Source organism: Eulemur rufifrons, unplaced genomic scaffold (assembly GCF_041146395.1).
Source record: "Eulemur rufifrons isolate Redbay unplaced genomic scaffold, OSU_ERuf_1 scaffold_48, whole genome shotgun sequence".
Lineage (NCBI taxonomy): Eukaryota > Metazoa > Chordata > Mammalia > Primates > Lemuridae > Eulemur > Eulemur rufifrons.
The window spans coordinates 820,001-839,492 of record NW_027182830.1 but is presented as its reverse complement, the minus strand read 5'-3'; the positions used below and the strand labels follow the sequence as shown (position 1 = coordinate 839,492).

Genomic DNA, 19,492 nt, shown 5'->3' with positions numbered 1-19,492 from the left:
GCGGTCTGGGCCACCTACCTGCTGCTGAGTGGCCGGACTCGCACGCAGACCGCCACGGGGCCTTCCTCCGCCAGCTTTCTCACGCTGGGTCCCAGGAAAGTGGCTAAAACCCTCCGCCGCCGGCGCCTCAGGGCGCAAGGGCAGACCCGCCTGTAAGTTGAAAATTTCCAAAACGCCGCCTCTGATTGGGTCGCGGTCTCGTGACGTCATGGACGAGTCCACCTGCGGCGCGGTGCGGGGGAGCGCGATGGCAGGCGGCGCACACCTGACGGAGTCTGGCGGCGAGCGGGAGGGTCGCATGGACGGGACGGTGGCCTGACAGAGAGCGGCCGTCTCGGTAATAGCCGGACACTGCTATTTGCTAAAAGCCCCTGAACACTATCCTCCACCCCCTCTCTTGAAGAGTTTGCAATCTGTAGAAGAAACAAGGCAGGGACATGTACTTTTCCACTAAAAGAGAATTACGATTTTTTTTTTTTTTTAAACCACACTAAGAGTTTGAAAAAGAAAGAAAGAAAGAAAAAACCTCAAACGACGAAAGTTGAAACTCACTGGCCGGTCTAGAAAGGTAAGAAGCTCGTTGTGCTCCTGACAAACTATTTGAGTTTAGGTTTTTTTCTTTCTGTGTCTTTAACTCTTGTTTCCATAGGCTGTGAATTTCTAAGAGGCTGACTTAGGGGAAAGAACTACTGAGGACTGGAAAAGTTCATTTAATGTGTTGATACTTTCATTAGCTGAAAGAGAAAGCTTTTTTTTTTTTTTTTTTTTTTTTTTTTTTTTTTTTACCATATACAATTACTTTATTCTTGAAAGATCAAAGAAAATGTCCAGTTTCAAAAGAAAGCACACCCCTATTAAACTCTCTTATCTTTCTCAAGGCTTACAGCAGTCTGGCTGTGTGCCAAGATTTGTACACCAGCTTGAAACTTGGACATCCATGTTAAAACTTTAAAAACATTACTTGAATTACAACTACATAAGAAGTTTAAATGAAATTCTAAGTGAGCCCAACTATCACAGATCCTGAATTTCAGGATCATTAGGAGGATCATGCAGGTCAGTTACCACTGCAAAACCATCGGTCCTCAAAGTTATGGCGTGAGCAATGAATGACCTCATCCTTTCTTCTTTACCACCAACTGGTTCAAACTGAGTAAGCAAGGAGCCTATGCAGAGGCACAAAGAACTTATCTCCAACACTGAGCTATTCTAAATACAGAATCTCTTTCCCCAAAATAGTGCTTGGTTTTCCTTTGTCTTAAACACAGTATTTTCCCCTTCCTCTCCCCAATCTGAGGGGGACACATTCCAAGCCCCCTAGTGGATGCTGGAAACCACAGGTAGTACTGAACCGTCTATATGCTATACAAGAATTTCTTTTTTGTTTGTCACAGTTTTACTGAGGAAGACTTTCACTTAACATAGATCTTAGCAACCTCAGCATATAATTTTTTTCTTTCCTTATTAAGTCTAGAACTTTCATTTTTCTGCCTAAAGGAAGTACTTTACAGTTTCTCATTGGTATATCAAATTGCCAGCACCACAATTCTTGAGTTTGGGGACCACTATTATGTAGTATTTACTTCATTCTACTATTAAGTCTATTAAGTAAAATAAGAGTTACTCGAACACAAACACCGTGGAACCAGGACAGAGGATTTGATCTGATCATGGAGATGGTTACTAAGTGCCTAATAGGCTGGTAGCATGTGTAGCAGAGACGCACTGGACCAAAGGATGATTCACCTACTGTGTGGGGTGGTGAGAGATTTCAGTACAGAAAGAACAGTGTGCAATTTAAGACTTATGAGTTGTTTATATCTGGAATTTTCCATTTAATATTTTTGGACCATGAATGACCACAGGTAACTGAAACTGTGGAAAGTGAAACCCTGGATAAGGGGGGACAACTGTATGTATCGTAGTAGGTACTAACATTTTCTTTAAAAGTGGTTTCAGTCCTTTTCCGCTTTGATACAGGGAATATAAATAATTGTCCGCTATCCCTCAACAATAATGTGAAGCAAAGCACTTAGTAATTGTTCATAGTTTAGAGGAGTCAAAAAATCTACTGATTTAAAAAATTTATTAATATTTAGAAAGTAATTTGTCAATATTGATAAAAACTGAAGACACATATGCTTTTTATGCCAGCAATTGTACTTTTAAGAATTTATGTATGGATATATTTGAAAAAGTATGTATATATGAAATGTATACTTGAATATACATACACATATACAAGACTATTAATTCCAGCATTCTTTACAAGAACAAATGACTGGAAACACATTAAATGCCAGTAAATTTGGGACTAGTTAAATGGATGACATTGCATTCATACCCAATGGAACACTACGTAGCCAGTAAACGTAATGATATAGCTCTTTATGTGTACTTTTGAAAGCTAGTCATGATATCTATTAACTAAAGGAAACCTAAGGTGCAGAATTGTGTGCATATTGGTATTTTCAAAAGATATTTATATGTCTGGATATTTGTATATAATTTCTGGAAAGATACACAGATATGCCAGTTTTTTGCAGAGTGAGCACTGAATTAGATAATAGATCTTTTATTGAATATTATTTTATAGTTATTAATATTGTAACCATGCAAATATTAAGTAGTTTCTTTCAATTTAAAGAAACTAGTCAATAGATAAGAGTGGTAAATAAAAGTGAGTCTACTTATTCAAGATTTGTTTTGGTTAACCAGTTGTGAACTAGCATAGAATATTTTTTTTAATTGCTAAACTATGAGGACACGTGGGTGTATGTAATATGACCCAGAGTTAAGGAAGGTATGTTTTAACTGGTTTTGTTTTTAGTGGTGAGCTAATATTGCACATACTAATATTTACTTGAAGGGAAGGATGCTATCAAGAGGAAGAAGGGACATGATCAATGAAAGCCTCTGATGAGACAAAAGGGAATTGGTCCAAGAGTACAGAGGAGGCATCAGCCTTTCAGAGTTGTGCTTCTAATTCTTGCCATGGCTGTCTTTGTTGCCATCACCATTGCAGGTAACATTTATCAAATATTTACTATATGCCAGGCTCTCTGCTATATGCTCTGTATCCATTTTTTCATTTAAATTGTCAAAATTGTTCATCAAGAAATAGTGACTGAGCTCCTGCTATGTGCCAGATATGGTTCTGATGAGTACTGAGAAGAAAACTAAAGCCAAATCAGGAAAGAGAAGAGAGGGGGAGGGGGAGCCAGGAGTAGGGGTGCTAGTTTCTTAGGAAACACCTTCTTGTGGGACGAAGCAGACAGAATAAATGAGTAAAATAATTCATGGTGGGAGGAGGGGACACTCTAGATGGGAAGTTCAACAAAGGCCTGGGGAGGTGAACTTTGAGGTAAAACTTACGTGATGAGGATAAGAGAGAGGCCGTACCAGACAGAGGGTGAACCCATGGTTGTCTGAGTTTGTCATGTGTCTGAGACACAGAAGGAAGGCCCCTGTGGCTGGAGCATTTGGGGCAATGGAGAGAGGTGGGCAGGGCCAGATCCTGTGGGGACTTGTGGGCTGTGATAAAACATTTGGATCTTATTCTCATGGTGAGAGGAAGCCTGGGGAGGGTTTTAAGCAAGAGAGTAAAAAGGGATTTATTCATTCCTTCAAACAAGAATTTCTTTATTTCACTATGAAAACAGAAGGTTGCAGAAGAGACTCTGCACTAGCTCCTGTCAACCTATCTGTCCACCTACCTGTGCCTGTGCCCACATACCTGCCTTCCCAGTTCTATCTAGATGAACAACCATTCTCCCCTCTGAAGATCTCTCCATGTGTACACTAGATCCTTTCCCCTTCTTAGTCCTCTCTGTTCTGCCTCGGCATCTTCTCCTGCTCTAATAAGCCAGTCTCAGCAGCAAACATGTGGCGTAATTTCTCCCATCTTAGATATCTAATAGATACTCTAAACTTAAAATGTCCAACACTGATTCATAATCTCCTTCTCACCAACTGCTTTCTCAGCAGTTTTCTGCATCTCAATTGAGGGCGCGTCCATCATCCTTCCAGGTATCCAGTCATGCTGCTCAACTTCTCCTTTTCTCTCAAAGTCTGCATTCAATGTACCTGAAAATTCTGTGGGGCTACCTTGAGAGTATTCCCGAATATGACCATTTGTCACAACTTATGCTAGCCACCTGGTCCAAAATGCCATCATCTGACACTGAACTCATCTCTGTTTCTACCTTTTCCCACCTCCACTGCCAGTCTATTCTCAACCTAGTAATTTGAGGGAGCCTTTAAAAAATGTAAGTTGGGTCATACCGCTCCTCTGTGAAGACCCCCAAAGCCTCCCCTGTACCCTCTGATTCTCTAAAAATAAAACACAAGTCTTGCATTTGTCTTCCAAGCCTTATGTGATCTTGTTCCTTATCAGTACTCTGGGCTTACACACCAGCCACACTGGCCTCTTGGCAGTTTTGTTTTCCTTTTAATTTCTCCTCTCTCTTGAAGAATAATTTTGCCAGATATATAACTCTAGGTTGGTGGTTTTTTTTTTTTTTTTTCAATAATTTAGATATTTCACTCCACTCATTTTTGCTTGCATGGTTTCTAACAAAGTAGTCAGCTGTAATTTTTTTTTTATTTTCTTTTAGAAATATATATATATTTTCAAAAATAGACATGGGGTCTCGCTGTGGTGCCCAGGCTAGTCTCAAACTCCTGGCCGCAAAAGTGATCCTCCCACGTCAGCCTTCCAAAGTGCTGGGATTACAGGTGTGAGCCACTGCACCTGGCCTGACATTTTCTTGAATCCTATACACACTCCCTCTTAAGGCCTTTGTGCTGGCTGTTCTTTCTGGCTGGTAGGCACTTACTCCGATACCCGTGTGTCCTCCTTCCCATTGAATCCAATATCTGGTTAAATGTCATCCTCTCAAAGCTTTCTCTGCATAAAACAGCAACTCCCTTGTCTGTTACTTATGTTCCTTTGACCTTCTCCTTTTTAAATATCACTTATAACTTTTAGACATTGTATGTATGTATTAATTTATGTATATATTATCTGCCTCCTCTCACTAGAGTGTCAACTCAATGAGGTCAGTGACAGTTTTGTTTGCTACTTATCCACTGCACCTAGAAAGATGCTTGGCACAGAATAAACATTCAATTAAAATATTGCTTATTCCATCACTCAATAAATACTTATTGGCATAATTTATGGAAAGATATATAGAATGTACCTAGCTTCCTTTGGCGAGAAGGACTGAGTTGGAAATAGATTTACCTTTCATTGTATACTATTTCATAATTAATATTTTAACCATAAAAATTAGTTTCTCTCAACTTAAAAAAATAGTTAATAGATAAAAACAGGATATAAAATAGAGTGTACTCATTCAAGATTTGTTTTGTTATCCAAATGTGAGCTAGTGTACACTACCCTTTTTGTGGCTATATTGTGAAGATGTTGGGCTGTAGCTAATAAGGTAATCTAGAGTTAAGGAAGGTATGCTTTAATTTAAATTAAGTGGTCACGGCAGGCACAAAGATTACATAACTTATCTGAAGTTATGTAATTTCTGGAAAGAGATGCTTAACATTTGGATGCATAAAACTTCTCTGGTAGGTAATTATTAGTAAAGTTTTACTGATTAACTCTTTTCTTACTGGAAAGATTAATGAATGTGTATGATCAAAAAGTTCAAGTTTTACAATAAGATCCACAGTGAAAAATAAATCTCATATTTAACCCCTAAGATGCCAGTTTGTCTCCCTGTAGGCAACTGTGTCATTTCCTAAAGGATTCTCCTCAAAATAATGTACAGATATGCACATATATGCATCTTTTTCTATATTTAGTATCTTTTTACATAGTTACCTGTTACACATACTGTAGTACACTTTGCTTAAAATGTGATCTTTATTCTAATATTTTCATTTTATTTATTAAAATAAATATAATTTATAAAATTTTGTTAAAATTTTAATACTTTCATTCAGTTCAAGAAGGAAAAGTGAATTTCTGAGGCATGTTAATCGCACACACTTCCGTGTTGATGTTTCAACTGCTGGTTTTTCCCCACAAACGGTATTACTTATGCTGAAGCTAGAGGGCAGTGTAGTCCTTCCAAAAGCATGGTGTATCCTTGGATAGTGTTTTGAAGATCGTGAATGTGGTGCAAATTTTAGAATTTGGAGAAGCTCCTGGTACTAAAAAAATGCATCAGTCCAAATTATTCACCCATGCTCTTTTATGCATTTCGCATAAAATTATTTGCAATATGTTTATGTTACCTATCATGCTATCACCTTCCATAGGAGTAATTTTTGCTTAATAGATACAATGCTTATTTCAAAGGGTCATTTTTAGCTCCAATAAGTGTATGATGCCTTCATTAAAAAAAAAACTTGAATTGTTAAGACAGTAGATTTTTCATGTGCTCACCACAAAAAAGTATATGAGGTAATGCATATGTTAGTTTGGTTTAGCCATTCCACAACATATACATATTGTAAAACATTATGTTGTACACCGTAAATGTATGCAATTTTGTCAACTAAAAAAATAAATAATAACATTTAAAAAACGAATTTCAAATTGAGGATGGGTGAGTGTCAAATTGAATATGGATGCGTGAGGGGGTAGGAAAAGTGATTTGCATTACAGAAAACATCTAAGGTAGTCACAACGTGGCAGAGAATGATGGCAGTCCACCGAATCCATTCTCCTCTTTCTGGCAAGAAACCAAGACTGCATCGTTAGTTAGCCTGTCTTGCTGTTAGTGTCTTGCAGTGAGGGGCCACTGCTAGACCTAGATAAGAAAAACTTCACAGGTACATTTTTCCTCACTTGTCATTGGTCAGCATCTTTTCCTCTTTTCCTCTTCAATGACTCCAAACCTTCACCACTCTCCTCAAGCCCAGGTTTCCTTCTCATGTTTACTGAGAACGCAGGGTCATCAGGCAAGATGTCTCCACTCCTAACTCTCCGACCCTACCTCTTGCACCCCTGCAGACCTACATCCCCACCAATTCTTCCCTCTTGTCATGCACTTTCGGAGTGAAGTATTCATTGTGTTTGAAGTGCATCCTTCCGCTTATACCCTTGGTTCCTTCCTCTCCAGTCTCCTCCAGGATCCTGATCCAGCCATTATTTGCTCTCTATTTTAGAAAAATTCTAAAAAACAACAAAAATGAAAAATAATTTGTAATTCCACTACTTTAAACCAATTATCTAAAGTTGTTAATTGAACATTTGTTCTATCACCCACTCATCAAATTCCATCTTCCCAAAGGTGACCTATGTTAAGTTCCTTTGTGACATTTTCTTGAGTATATGCAAGAAATCTATATGTATATATAACCACACACTTTTATGTTTCCAAGAATGAAGTCATTATGTGCTTACTGAGCTGAAATTTGGCTTTTACACTACCAAGTCAATATGTAGATTTGTCTTTTATATTGGTTTCATAATACTCAATTATATGGTAGCATTGTAGTTTATTCAGTCATTTCTTTATGTATATTTAGATTGTTTCAAATTTTTCAATGTTGCTTATAATACAAAAATCCAGCTGCACATATATACCCTTATACACTTAGGCTTTTATTTTCATGACCTAGATTGCTAGAAGTTGAAATGCTGATGCAAATGATGTGCTTGTTTTGAATTATAGCCAGTACTACTAAATTACTTCTCAAATAATTTGTTCGAAGTATACTACAAGCAACAATATGTAAATATCCACTTCCCCATTTCTTCACCATCACTAGATATTATCAATATTTTCAGTTTTTGTCAATTTTAAGAGGAAAAAAGATATTTATTATTACTTTAATTTGTGTTAGTTTTGTACAAAAGTAATTGTGGTTTTAGCATTGCTAACATTTGCTGTTTGCTATTGGAATACATTCTTAAATAAATGTGGTTATGTTATATATTATTTTAATCCGCATTTCTCACTTTATGTTTTTTTGCTAAGGACTTAGTATCTGCTGTTTATTTTATATTTATTTTAGACTATGGAAATGATGTTATACAAAAAGAAAATTCAGATGATTTTATTACTCAGGTTCACAATGGGTCATAAAGCAGTGGAGACAACTCGCAACATCAACAACACATTTGGCCCAGAAACTGCTAAGGAATGTACAGTGCAGTGGTGGTTTAAGAAGTTTTGCAAGGAGACGAGAGTCCTGAAGAAGAGGAGCACAGTGGCCGACCATCAGAAGTTGACGACAAACAATTGAGAGCAATCATTGAAGCTGATCCTCTTACAAATGCAGGAAAAGTTGCCGAAGAACTCAATGTTGAGCATTCTTTCTGTGGTCATTTGGCATTTGAAACAAATTGGAAAGGTGAAAAAGCTCAGTAAGTGGGTGCCTCATGAGCTGTCTGAAAATCAAAAAAAATCATCATTTTGAAATGTCATCTCTTATTGTGCACAAAAACAATGAAACCCACCATCTCTAATGAAATTACAATAAAATGAAATAAAGCTCAGAAAAAAAAAAAGTACTATGTAGTGAGACCGATCCTAAGAACACGGGCGCGGGGAAGGAAGTCACTACCGTGGTATAAAATTGTATAAACGTTACCCGTTTCTGTGTGCGTGCGTTTTCTGAGAAATGACCCCCTTTTGCTATGGGGCCGGGACTGGAGTCCCAGTTTGGGACCATAGGATTCCCCGCACTCGACTCCTGACTGATTCGACCTAGGGTTAGCTCTGTGTAAACACTCTTTAGACGTGGGTGTTTTATGGATTTCTGTCCTTCGGGAGAAACGACTGGCCCGGGTACAGGAGTGAGTGAATGTACCGACCGTCTTCTCCCATCTCTGTCTCTCTCTCTCTCTCTCTCTCTCCCCCTCCCACACACAGGCACACGCGCACGCGCACGCGCACACACACACACACACACACACGCCGTTTCCGGGAGCGCCCACTTCATGCGCTTCGGTCCACCGTGACAGATAGTCCAACTGTGAGATCATCGTGAGTGGCTGCGCCTAGGCCCCGCTCTGAACCTCTCCGTACTGTTCGTGTGTCTTCAGCAGGTCCTGCCTCCACCCGTGGCATCTAGCACGGGCCGATGGGTCCCTGTCCTCTCTCCCTGCCGTGGACGCCCCCCTCCGCCCCCCCCCGGGGCTCTCTGGTCGACTAGTGGTGGGGAGTGTGCCCGAGGGCTGAGAGACGTGGTCCGAGAGGGGCCGGGAGGAGGCCTGCGACCCAGTGTGTACCCACTCCCGCCCCCACGCTCCCTCCCCCACGAGGGAGCCCGTCCTTTCCAGGCTGACACTTGGATCGGTGGATGACGGGGGTCACCTGGCGGCGGGCTAGCATTATGGGAAAATCCGGTAGGCGTGTTGCGACGTCCTGCCACAGAGATGGCTCTGGCGACAGCCTCGGGGCCGCCCCACCCTGGCCCCCGGCCAGGCCCCGTGAATGTGTTCTCTTTGTCCCTGACTTCTTTCTTTGTTTCACCAGCCGGCGTGTTCTGAGAATGTGAAGTGTATCATAGTTCCACCCTGGGTTTCATGATCCTAAGATAGGAAGGGGTTTTATGATTCCACGACAGAAAGGTTTTCTCATCCTATCATCTCTCCCCCTCTTCTTTCTTTCTTTCTCTTCCTCCTTCTGCCTTTTCTTTACTTCTTTTTTGTTTCCTTCTTTCAGTCTTCCTGTCTTCCTTCCTGCCTGCCTGCCTGCCTTCCTTCCTTCCTTCCTTCCGTATATCTTTCCATTTTTCTTTCCTCTCTTCCTTTCTCCTGTTATCCTGTGTTTCTATCTCTGTTTTTTCCATCTTTCTTCCCCCTTTCTACTTTCCTACCTTCTTTCTTTCTCATTCTCTCCTTTCTCTCTCCTTCTTTCTTTCTGTCTCTTTCTATACTTTCTCTCTCCTTCCTTCTCTCTATCTTTTTCTCTTTCCATCTTTCCGTGCTCTTTCTTTTTCTCTCTTAATTTCCTTTCTTTTTCTTTTCTTTCTTTCCCTCCTTCTGTCTGTCTGTTTTTCTTTCTTTCTGCTTCCATTCTTCCTTCCTTTTTCTCATTCTCTTTCTTTCTGCCTGTCTTTTCTTTCCTTATTTCTTCTTTCCTTCTGTCTTTCTGTGTTTCCTATCTCCTTCCTCCCTTCCTTTTTCTTTCTTCCCCGCTCCCTCTTCCTGTCTTTTCTTATTTACTGTTTTCTTCTTTCTGACTTTCTCTCTCTGTTTCTCCGTCTCTTTTCTTTCTGTTCTTTTCCTTTCTCTCCCTTTCTCTCTTTCTGTTTCTGCCTGTCTGTCTCTCGGCTATGTTGTGGTCTGTGCAGAGACGGGTTTGGTGGACGATGTCGGTGGTCGGGCCGACCCATCCTTTCTTTGATCCCAGTGCTAGCCAGGCCGGGGCCTGCTTAGCTTCCAAGATCAGACGAGATTGGGCGCGTTCAGGGTGGCGTGGCCCTAGACTGACCCGTCATTTTTCGATGGCTTCCGTGGGGAGTAGGGGGACTGTGTTTGATGCCCCCAGGGGACCTTCCGGACTCTGAAATGATGGGCTCCAGAGGGTTGCCCCGTGTTTTGCAGCAGACCTCTGGTGGCTGGCGCCGGTTGTGGTCGGGCTCCACCTGGCGGCCGCTTTTCTACAAGTCTCTTGTCCTCTGAATCTTCGGTGCAGCAGGCAAAGCAGGGGACAGTCCCCGATGCGAGCGAGGCTGAGTTCCGGGAAGCAAGCAGCCTTCGCGGGGCCATCTGGTTCGTGCCGGGACGCCGGCTGGGACATCTGGGAGGCAGAGCTTGGGCCTGCAGGGCTGTGTGGCGGGAGGACGTTGTCGCCACGCTTCCAGGCTCAGCCAGCCAGGCGGCTTGCGGGGCTGCCCGGGCAGGTCGACCAGCACGCTGTGGCCGCTTTGGAGACCCGACCCACCCCGCGGGGACAGGAAGGAGACGGCACACGCGGACGGGAGAGGAGGGTGTCCGGCGACCGGCCGCCGTCCCGTGCATGCGTGTCCCTCTCCCTCGGCCTCACCTTTCCTACCCATTTTCCCTGGTTCCCGCTCAGGAGGCAGGGACAGCCCTGTGAGTGGCACCCAGTCGTCCGTGGCTTCTTCTGAGTCCTACTCTGGGGGTGCGGACCGGGCCCTGGGTGGCGCGGGTGGCCGGCGAGGGCGACCCCTGTCGGCCCGCGGGCGCTCGTGGGCCGCGGCGGTCCCGTCCCGATGTTTTCTCCTCCACAAGTCCCCGTGCTGGGGCCGGGGACCGGGCCCTGGGTGGACCTGGGTGGACCTGGGTGGCGCGGGTGGCCAGCGAGGGCGACCCCTGTCAGCCCGCGGCCGCTCGTGGGCCGTGGCGGTCCCGTCCCGATGTTTTCTCCTCCACAAGTCCCCGTGCTGGGCCCTGGGTGGTGCGCGTGGACGGTGAGAGCCTCCCTGGCCCTCGATGCCAAGGGGGCCGACCAGATGTTCCTGAGTGCCCCTTGTCTGCTGGCGCTGGGGACCTGCTGGGGACAGGTGGCCGTGTCGAGTGTCGTGGGGGCAGGCATGTTCAAGTGGCTCGGTCCTCGTCTTCCTGCGCGGTGTTTTTGATCACCTCATATCATCATCTTCCGCCTCCAGGTTAGTACTGACACGCTGTCCTTCGGCGACTGTCGCTGGAGGGGTTGGGCCTCCGCAGGCGGACAAGGTTCTGGGTTCCTGGGGATCCAGCGCCCTGCCCTGTTCCCTTTGAGCTGACCGCCTGGGCCCGCGCGCCCGCTCTAGGGCATCGGAGTGTCCCGACGGTGGTGCCCGCCTCTTGCGTTGGTCTCGTCACCTCGAGAGACGGCACGGGGGGGGGGGGAGGTTTGCGGCAACCTTCCCCCTTACCCCTCTGGCTCTGTGCCGTTGCGTGTCAGGCGGTCCTCGTCTTTGGGTTGTGCTTGGGAGGCGGGGCTGGCGAGGCTGAAGCGGGCTCCTCCGATCGCTGTCCTCGCCGGCCTGACTGACCTCCCCCAACCCTCCCCGTCCTCGGGGCCTGATCGATGTGGTGACGTCGCGCCCTTCCGGGCCTTGAGCCGCGTGCCAGGCGAGGGACGGTCCATTCATGGTGAACGGTGGCCGCTCTTCTCGTTCTGCCTGCGGGCACCTCACCTCTCCTTCCCCGCCTGTGAGCGGTGCGTGGGAGGCGCGGGTGCGAGACTATCCGGCCGGACCGCGGTCGCCCCGCCCTCGGCCTCGTGGTGTTGGCGGGGGTCGTGAGTCCTCTAGACGCAGCGGGCAGCCCTCGCTCGCCCTGTGTGGCTGTTGCCTGGCCGGGGTCACCCCTCCCCGCGAGGGACGGGTGCGGGGCCATGCCACCCGCCCGGTGGCGCGCCCCATTTGGCGCGCGGCTGCTGGGTCTGTGTGGCCGTTTAGTGGTGCCCCCGGAGCGCACCAGGTTGTTCTCCAAGGTGCCCGAAACCAAGCGGTGGTTGTCGTCCTCGTTCCCGGTGTCCCCCTCTGGTCGCCGCTGCAGCGTCTGCTGCGTTGGGTACACCCTCGAGCAGCTTGCTTGGGGTTGGGGGGTCGAGGCGGGCAAGCCCAGAGGCATCCTCCTGCGCCACGTGGGCGGGCGGGGGGCGTTGTCTCGGCGTCCCCACGATGTGTGCGTGGCGGACTTCGAAAGGCGAGCGCACGGCTTGTGCTCTTCCCTCCCTGCCCGAGGGGGGGTTGTTGCACGGTCGTGTGGGCGATCGTGGTGGGGCTGGGCCGGTGACGTGGTGCCAGCCGGCCCCGTGGGGGGCCTCTGCCACCGGCCTAGTTTGCCTCGGTGACCCCTCTCCCATACCGACGGGGGAGTGTTCACCTCGAAGTGAGGTGGTTTTTGGATCAGGGGCCCCGACCGTGAACGCTCAGGAGTCGCCAACCGTGCGTGTTTTGCCCCATACCGCAGACCCCCCCACGCCTCCCCCGGGGCATGCCTGAATGCCTCCGCCCAGGGCCCTTACGGGGGCCACCGGGGATCGGGGGCGATCCACCGTCGGCGAGAAAGCGTCTTCTCTAGCGATCATGGAGGCTTGTCCTCTTCTGGGGTTTGTCGGATCCCCCAGCCCGCCGCCTCTCTGCGCGTCCTCAGCTGCCACCCCTGCGGCTGCCAGTTGTGTGTGGGCAGAGTTCCCTCCTCCCCTGCCGTGGGGGGGAGCGGTCCGCCGCCCCCGCGGTGGGGGCCGAGTGCCATTCTTCACCTAACGTGGTCCGCGCCTCCCCCTCTGAACTCTGGGGGAGGGTCACGCCGGGCCGGGCCAGCGTTCCAGCTGTGAAGGGCGCCCGCGTGTGTGCGCTGCGTGCCCTGGCCGCGGGTTGCCCCGGTGTGCGCTGGGGGGAGGAGGGGGTGGAGCCCGTCTCGCGCCCCCTCCCCATCCCCTGTGAGCGTGCGGCCCTCCACCCGGTCCCGTGCCAGGCCGGCGGATGGATGGGCGCTCCCGTGCTGGCACCTGTGGATTGCAGCTTGGGGGACCGCCCAGCCAACGAGGGGGTCGTTCCACGGGTGCGCGGTGCTCCCCGGAGCGAGACAGGATTGGGAAACGGACGAGAATGGGATTAGGTGCGGTGGCGTGCAGGCCGAGGGGCGAAGGCCGGCGTCGCTCTGGGACACCCCGGTGGTGAGGCCGGCCCCGTTGGGAGGGTCGAGGGGTGCCAAAGTCTTTGGCCGGCTGGCGTCACGGGCGCGTTGTGGGACCGCTCTAGGGTTTGGGGCGGTGGGATCCCATGGCGTTGTTTCCCCAGTGGCCCGGTCGCGGCGCAGGTCTCGCCTCCCACGGGCTCTCGTGCCTCGCCCTCACGGGGTCTCATCCCTGTTCAAAAGGGTGCTCCTTCTCTCTTCCTCACGGCTGCCGACCGCCCCGCGACAAGCGTTCACCCAACCGCGCTGCCCGAACCTGACCTCGCCGCGGGGAGGGGGCGTTGCCCTGGCCGCCAAGGCCCTGGATGGCGCCCCCACCCCCCACGGCGACGTGCCTCGGTTGAATGGTCGGCGGGCCTCCGCGTGGCGGGCCTACGGGGTTGGGGGCGGCCGGTCGCGCATGCGTGCAAGAAGAGCGTTTTTCCGGAGCTACACGCAACCGCGATGGCGGTTGGGGTCGGGGCCCTGCGAGGTGCGCGCGGGGTTTGGGGAGCTCGCCGAAGGTGCAGCCGGTCGTCCCAGGTGCCGTGGGACCGCCCTTGTGCTCGGAGGCCACTGGCGGTGAGATCCCGTGCGTGTCCTGGCCGGTGGGCTGCCGTCTGAGGCTTGCTACACCCCTCCCCTCGGGCCTCCTGGTGCCCGTCGGCCCCTTCCCCCGTCGTCGCCTTATGCCACGTCCGGTGGCCCCCACCCCGCTCACCGCCGCCTTGAGCCATCTCGCCCTCTCCCATCTGGCTTTCGTAGCCGGGGGGCGTCCGTGCCCCCGGTGCTGCATCGCTCCCCCCGTGTGTCCGTAGCGGCCTCTCCCGTGGTCCGCTGTCGCCTGCCCGCTTGCCCGCGGTGGCGTTGCGTGTGGATGGCATGTGGGGTGCCGTCGTTCCCCACGGTGGCCGTCTCCCCCGGTCGGTGGGTTCGCGTGCAGGAGCGTGCGGGTCCCGCGGTCTCTCTCCCCTGGCCATCCGTCGTGGCGTTACCCGCCGCGCCCGTACGCTCCGGGGTGGGGCCCGGGCGGGCTTCGGCCAGGTCCGAGCCTCGTTCGGGGTTGTCCGGGCGCGGGCCGCTACAGTCACGATGCTTGACTGGCTGCGGGGTGTGGTCCCCGGGCCCCTCTCTTCGTGCCCGTGCGCCCTCCCCTCCCGTGGGGGGGTCCTTGTCGCCGCGGGGGGCCGTCGCCCTGCCCCCACGGCTCCACGTCCGCCGCGCGTGTGCGTGTGGGGCACCCTTCCTTCCTTCGTGGCCGGGCTCTTGGGTGCTCGCGTGGTCCGCCACAGCGGGGGTGGGCCGGGGCGTCGTGGTGGGGTCCGTCTCTGCGCGGGCCCCCCCATCCGACCCCGTCCTGCCCCGCGCTCCGCTCCGCTCCCGGCGGCCCCAGCTCTCGCGGCTCCGGTAACGCCCGGCCCCCCAAAGACGCTGGTGAGAACATCCCCCCTCCCTGTGGGGTGGGGGGGTGCGCTCCTCGGCTCACCGCGCTCTCCTTACCTGGTTGATCCTGCCAGTAGCATATGCTTGTCTCAAAAATTAAGCCATGCATGTCTAAGTACACACGGCTGGTACAGTGAAACTGCGACTGGCTCATTAAATCAGTTATGGTTCCTTTGGTCGCTCGCTCCTCTCCTACTTGGATAACTGTGGTAATTCTAGAGCTAATACATGCCAACGGGCGCTGACCCCCTTCGCGGGGGGGATGCGTGCATTTATCAGATCAAAACCAACCCGGTGAGCTCCTCCCCGGCCCCGGCCGGGGGGCGGGCGCCGACAGCTTTGGTGACTCTAGATAACCTCGGGCCCATCGCACGCCCCCCGTGGTGGCGACGACCCATTTGAACATCTGCCCTATCAACTTTCGATGGTAGTCGCCGTGCCTACCATGGTGACCACGGGTGATGGGGAATCAGGGTTCGATTCCGGAGAGGGAGCCTGAGAAATGGCTACCACATCCAAGGAAGGCAGCAGGCGCGCAAATTACCCACTCCCAACCCGGGGAGGTAGTGATGAAAAATAAGAATACAGGACTCTTTCGAGGCCCTGTAATTGGAATGAGTCCACTTTAAATCCTTTAATGAGGATCCATTGGAGGGCAAGTCTGGTGCCAGCAGCTGCGGTAATTCCAGCTCCAATAGCGTATGTTAAAGTTGCTGCAGTTAAAAAGCTCGTAGTTGGATCTTGGGAGCGGGGGGGGGGGGGGGGGGTGGTCCGCCGCGAGGCGAGCCACCGCCTGTCCCCGCCCCTTGCCTCTCGGCGCCCCCTCGATGCTCTTAGCTCAGTGTCCCGCGGGGCCCCAAGCGTTTACTTTGAAAAAATTAGAGTGTTCAAAGCAGGCCCGAGCCGCCTGGATACCGCAGCTAGGAATAATGGAATAGGACCGAGGTTCTATTTTGTTGGTTTTTGGGACTGAGGCCATGATTAAGAGGGACGGCCGGGGGCATTCGTATTGCGCCGCTAGAGGTGAAATTCTTGGACCGGCGCAAGACGGACCAGAGTGAAAGCATTTGCCAAGAATGTTTTCATTAATCAAGAACGAAAGTCGGAGGTTCAAAGACGATCAGATACCGTCCTAGTTCCGACCATAAATGATGCCAACTGGCGATGTGGTGGCGTTATTCCCATGACCCGCCGGGCAGCTTCTGGGAAACCAAGGTCTTTGGGTTCCGGGGGGAGTATGGTTGCAAAGCTGAAACTTAAAGGAATTGACGGAAGGGCACCACCAGGAGTGGAGCCTGTGGCTTAATTTGACTCAACACGGGAAACCTCACCCGGCCCGGACATGAACAGGATTGACAGATTGATAGCTCTTTCTCGATTCCGTGGGTGGTGGTGCATGGCCATTCTTAGTTGGTGGAGCGATTTGTCTGGTTAATTCCGATAACGAACGAGACTCTGGCATGCTAACTAGTTACGCGACCCCCGAGCGGTCGGCGTCCCCCAACTTCTTAGAGGGACAAGTGGCGTTCAGCCACCCGAGATTGAGCAATAACAGGTCTGTGATGCCCTTAGATGTCCGGGGCTGCACACGCGCTACACTGACTGGCTCAGCGTGTGCCTACCCTACGCCAGCAGGCGCGGGTAACCCGTTGAACCCCATTCGTGATGGGGATCGGGGATTGCAATTATTCCCCATGAACGAGGAATTCCCAGTAAGTGCGGGTCATAAGCTTGCGTTAAGTCCCTGCCCTTTGTACACACCGCCCGTCGCTACTACCGATTGGATGGTTTAGTGAGGCCCTGGGATCTGCCCCGCCGGGGTCGGCCCACGGCCCTGGCGGAGCGCTGAGAAGACGGTCGAACTTGACTAGAGGAAGTAAAAGTCGTAACAAGGTTTCCATAGGTGAACCTGCGGAAGGATCATTAACGAGAGTCCCGCGGAGCCTGTCGCCGAGCGAGCGATCGACCGGTGACCGGTCGCGTGTGTTTCCTCAAGCGCGCGGCGCGGGCGTGGGGGCCGGCGCCGTGCCGGCCCCCCGCCCTCCCGCTAGGGCGGTTCAAGGCTTGTGGGAGCGCGTGCGTGCGTCCCCCCCTCTGGCCACCTTGCCGGCCCCCGCCAGCCAAGCACACCACTCCCCGTGCCATCCGCATACGCCTGGCACCGCGGGCTACCCTCGGCGCGTCTCTCGGGATGCGCGGTGAGGGCGCGACGGTCCCATCCGTGTGGAGTTTTGCCGGAGCTCCCCGGGGGGGCTGTGGGCTCCGGGCCACAGGGAAGGGTTCCCCGCTGCGTCCCGCCATCTCCCTGGGCCGCCGCCCTCCCGGGATGTGTTCCACCCCTCCCGCCCCCACCCCCCACCGGTCGTCTGCCGTCCGTTCGTGTGGTGGTTGTGTGGGGAGTCGGTTGGACCGTCAGGGACGGCGGAACCCGCGCCCCGTGAGCGGCTGCGGTCGGGACCGGCGTGGTGGCGGCGGTGGTGTTGGCCGGCTGTGGGTGGTGGAGGGAGGGTGCCGCCGTCTTCCCTCCCCGTCCGCCCCCCCTTCCAGGTACCTAGCCCGTTCTGGCGCGGAGGTTTAAAGACCCCTGGGGGTCGCCCGTCCGCGCCGTGGGTCGGGGGCGGTGGGCCCGGTGTTGTTTCGGGCGGAGGTCGGGTGGGCGGGGGAGTTGGCGGTCCGGAGCGGCCTGGCCTTGCCCCGGCAACACCCCAGGCAAGCCGCCGCTGCCTCCTCCTCCTCCCCTCCTCCCACGTCAACCGGACTCCGCCCCCGGGCCGGGGTGCCATGCGCGCGTGCGCGCGTGCGGCGGGTCGTCGGCGGCCGTCGTGGGAAAGGGGGCTTGACCCCGGCGGTCGTCGTCGCGCCCGTTGCTGCGTCGCCGCGCTGGCGTTCCGTGCCACGGGGGCGGGAACCCCTCCCGGGTGCCTGTGGGGCGTCCGTGCCCGCGCACCGGGTGCCCCGTGTGGGAACTTCCGACCTTTCGGAGTCTGGTCCTGTCGTCTTGACTGGCTCGGCCTGAGGCAATTCCCTACCCCTTGGTGGGGGTGGGGAAGGTGTCGTGCCAGGGAGGGCCTCCCTCCGCGGAGGTCCTCGCCCATCAAACCTCATACAACTCTTAGCGGTGGATCACTCGGCTTGTGCGTCGAAGAACGCAGCTAGCTGCGAGAATTAATGTGAATTGCAGGACACATTGATCATCAACACTTCGAACGCACTTGTGGCCCCGGGTTCCTCCCGGGGCTACGCCTGTCTGAGCGTCGCTTGACGATCAATCGCCCCCCCGTGTGCCTCCGGGCCCCCGCGGGGGTTGCGTGGCTGGGGGTTTCTCTCACAGGGCCCCGCTGAGGGGTCCCTCCGTCCCCCTAAGTGCAGACCTTGGTGGTGTGCCCCTCCTCTTCCGTCCCGTCCCCCCATGTAGGCACGTCGTTGGCGTGTGGGGGGTGGACGTGGTGGGGTCGCGTCGCCGCCCGCGACGAGGGAGAGAGGCCGGGAGGGCTTTCTCCCGCGGGCACCATGGTGCCATCCTCTCGGGAGCCGCCTCGCGCCCTGCGCGGCCGGGCCTTCCCTCCTTCTGGGGGGTTCGCCTGGGAGGGCCCGACGGGGGTGTGTGTTCACGTGCCCCTCACGCGCGTCAGAGTGTCTCGGTCGCTCAGCGCCGGGGTGTGGGGTCTGGGGATGAGGGGGTCTGTGTGCGCGGAGGGTGTCGTGTCTGGGTTGCCGTCTTTCACGGCACGCCCCTGGTGGCGGCCTGGCGGTCTGGGCCGCCACCCTCCGCCCTCTCCTCGTCTTCCCCTCTTTCCCCCACACCGGCGTCACCGGCCAAACGTGCCCCCGCGCCTACGGGGGGCCGGGTCCACGTCCCCACCGTGTTGCCTGTTTGGGGCCGCACCCCGGGGATGCGTGCCCCGGTGGCGACCCGCGGGACGCCGCGGCATCGTCCGCCGTCGCGCGCCCACCCCCGGGGTCGCTGCGGCCCACTGCCGTGCTGCGTGTCCCGAGCCCGGGCTTGGGGCTCAGGATGGGTGCTGACCGCCATGTCTCTGCCGTGTCCCCTCCGCCTCCGTCCGTCCGAGGGACCGCTGAGGCGCCTGGGGAAGGAGGGCGTTCCGTTGGTTTGGGGGGTGCCCTCTGGTCTCCCCGGGCACCTCCCCCACTCTGCGCGACCTCCTCCCTCTCTCGGGTGTCGCGGTGTGTGTCCCCCGAGGTCGGGCGGAGGGGGGGTGCGGTCGAGGCGCCGGTGATCTCCCCGTGGGCCCCGGTCCGCGCCCGCCGGCCCGTGCTCCGTCCCGTCGTCCCCGCGGCCTCCGACGTGCTCTCCTTCCCCGCGCCGCCCTTGTGACTCGCCTCGGCGGCCGCCGCCCCTGGGTGGTCGTAGGGTGCGGCCGTGGGGAGGGAGGTGCCGTCCTCCGGAGGGCCGGGGGCGGCGGTCGACCGTGGTGCCCCCACCCCCGCTCCGTCGAGCGTGTGTGCCTCGGCTCCCGCCTCTCCCCTCGGGTC

At 53.3% G+C, this 19,492-nt stretch overlaps 1 long non-coding RNA gene and 1 other non-coding gene across 2 annotated transcripts; both read left to right on the top strand.

Annotated features, from left to right (window-relative positions):
- The first annotated feature begins 402 nt into the window (after positions 1-402).
- On the top strand, positions 403-8,516 carry LOC138379525 (uncharacterized). The gene is made up of 3 exons (XR_011232238.1): positions 403-568; positions 2,870-3,025; positions 8,040-8,516. It is a non-coding gene; the product is annotated as an uncharacterized lncRNA (long non-coding RNA).
- A 9,589-nt stretch (positions 8,517-18,105) lies between these two features.
- LOC138379531 (5.8S ribosomal RNA) lies at positions 18,106-18,255 on the top strand. Its single transcript, XR_011232240.1, has one exon. It is a non-coding gene; the product is annotated as a 5.8S ribosomal RNA (ribosomal RNA).
- The last annotated feature ends 1,237 nt before the right edge of the window (positions 18,256-19,492 follow it).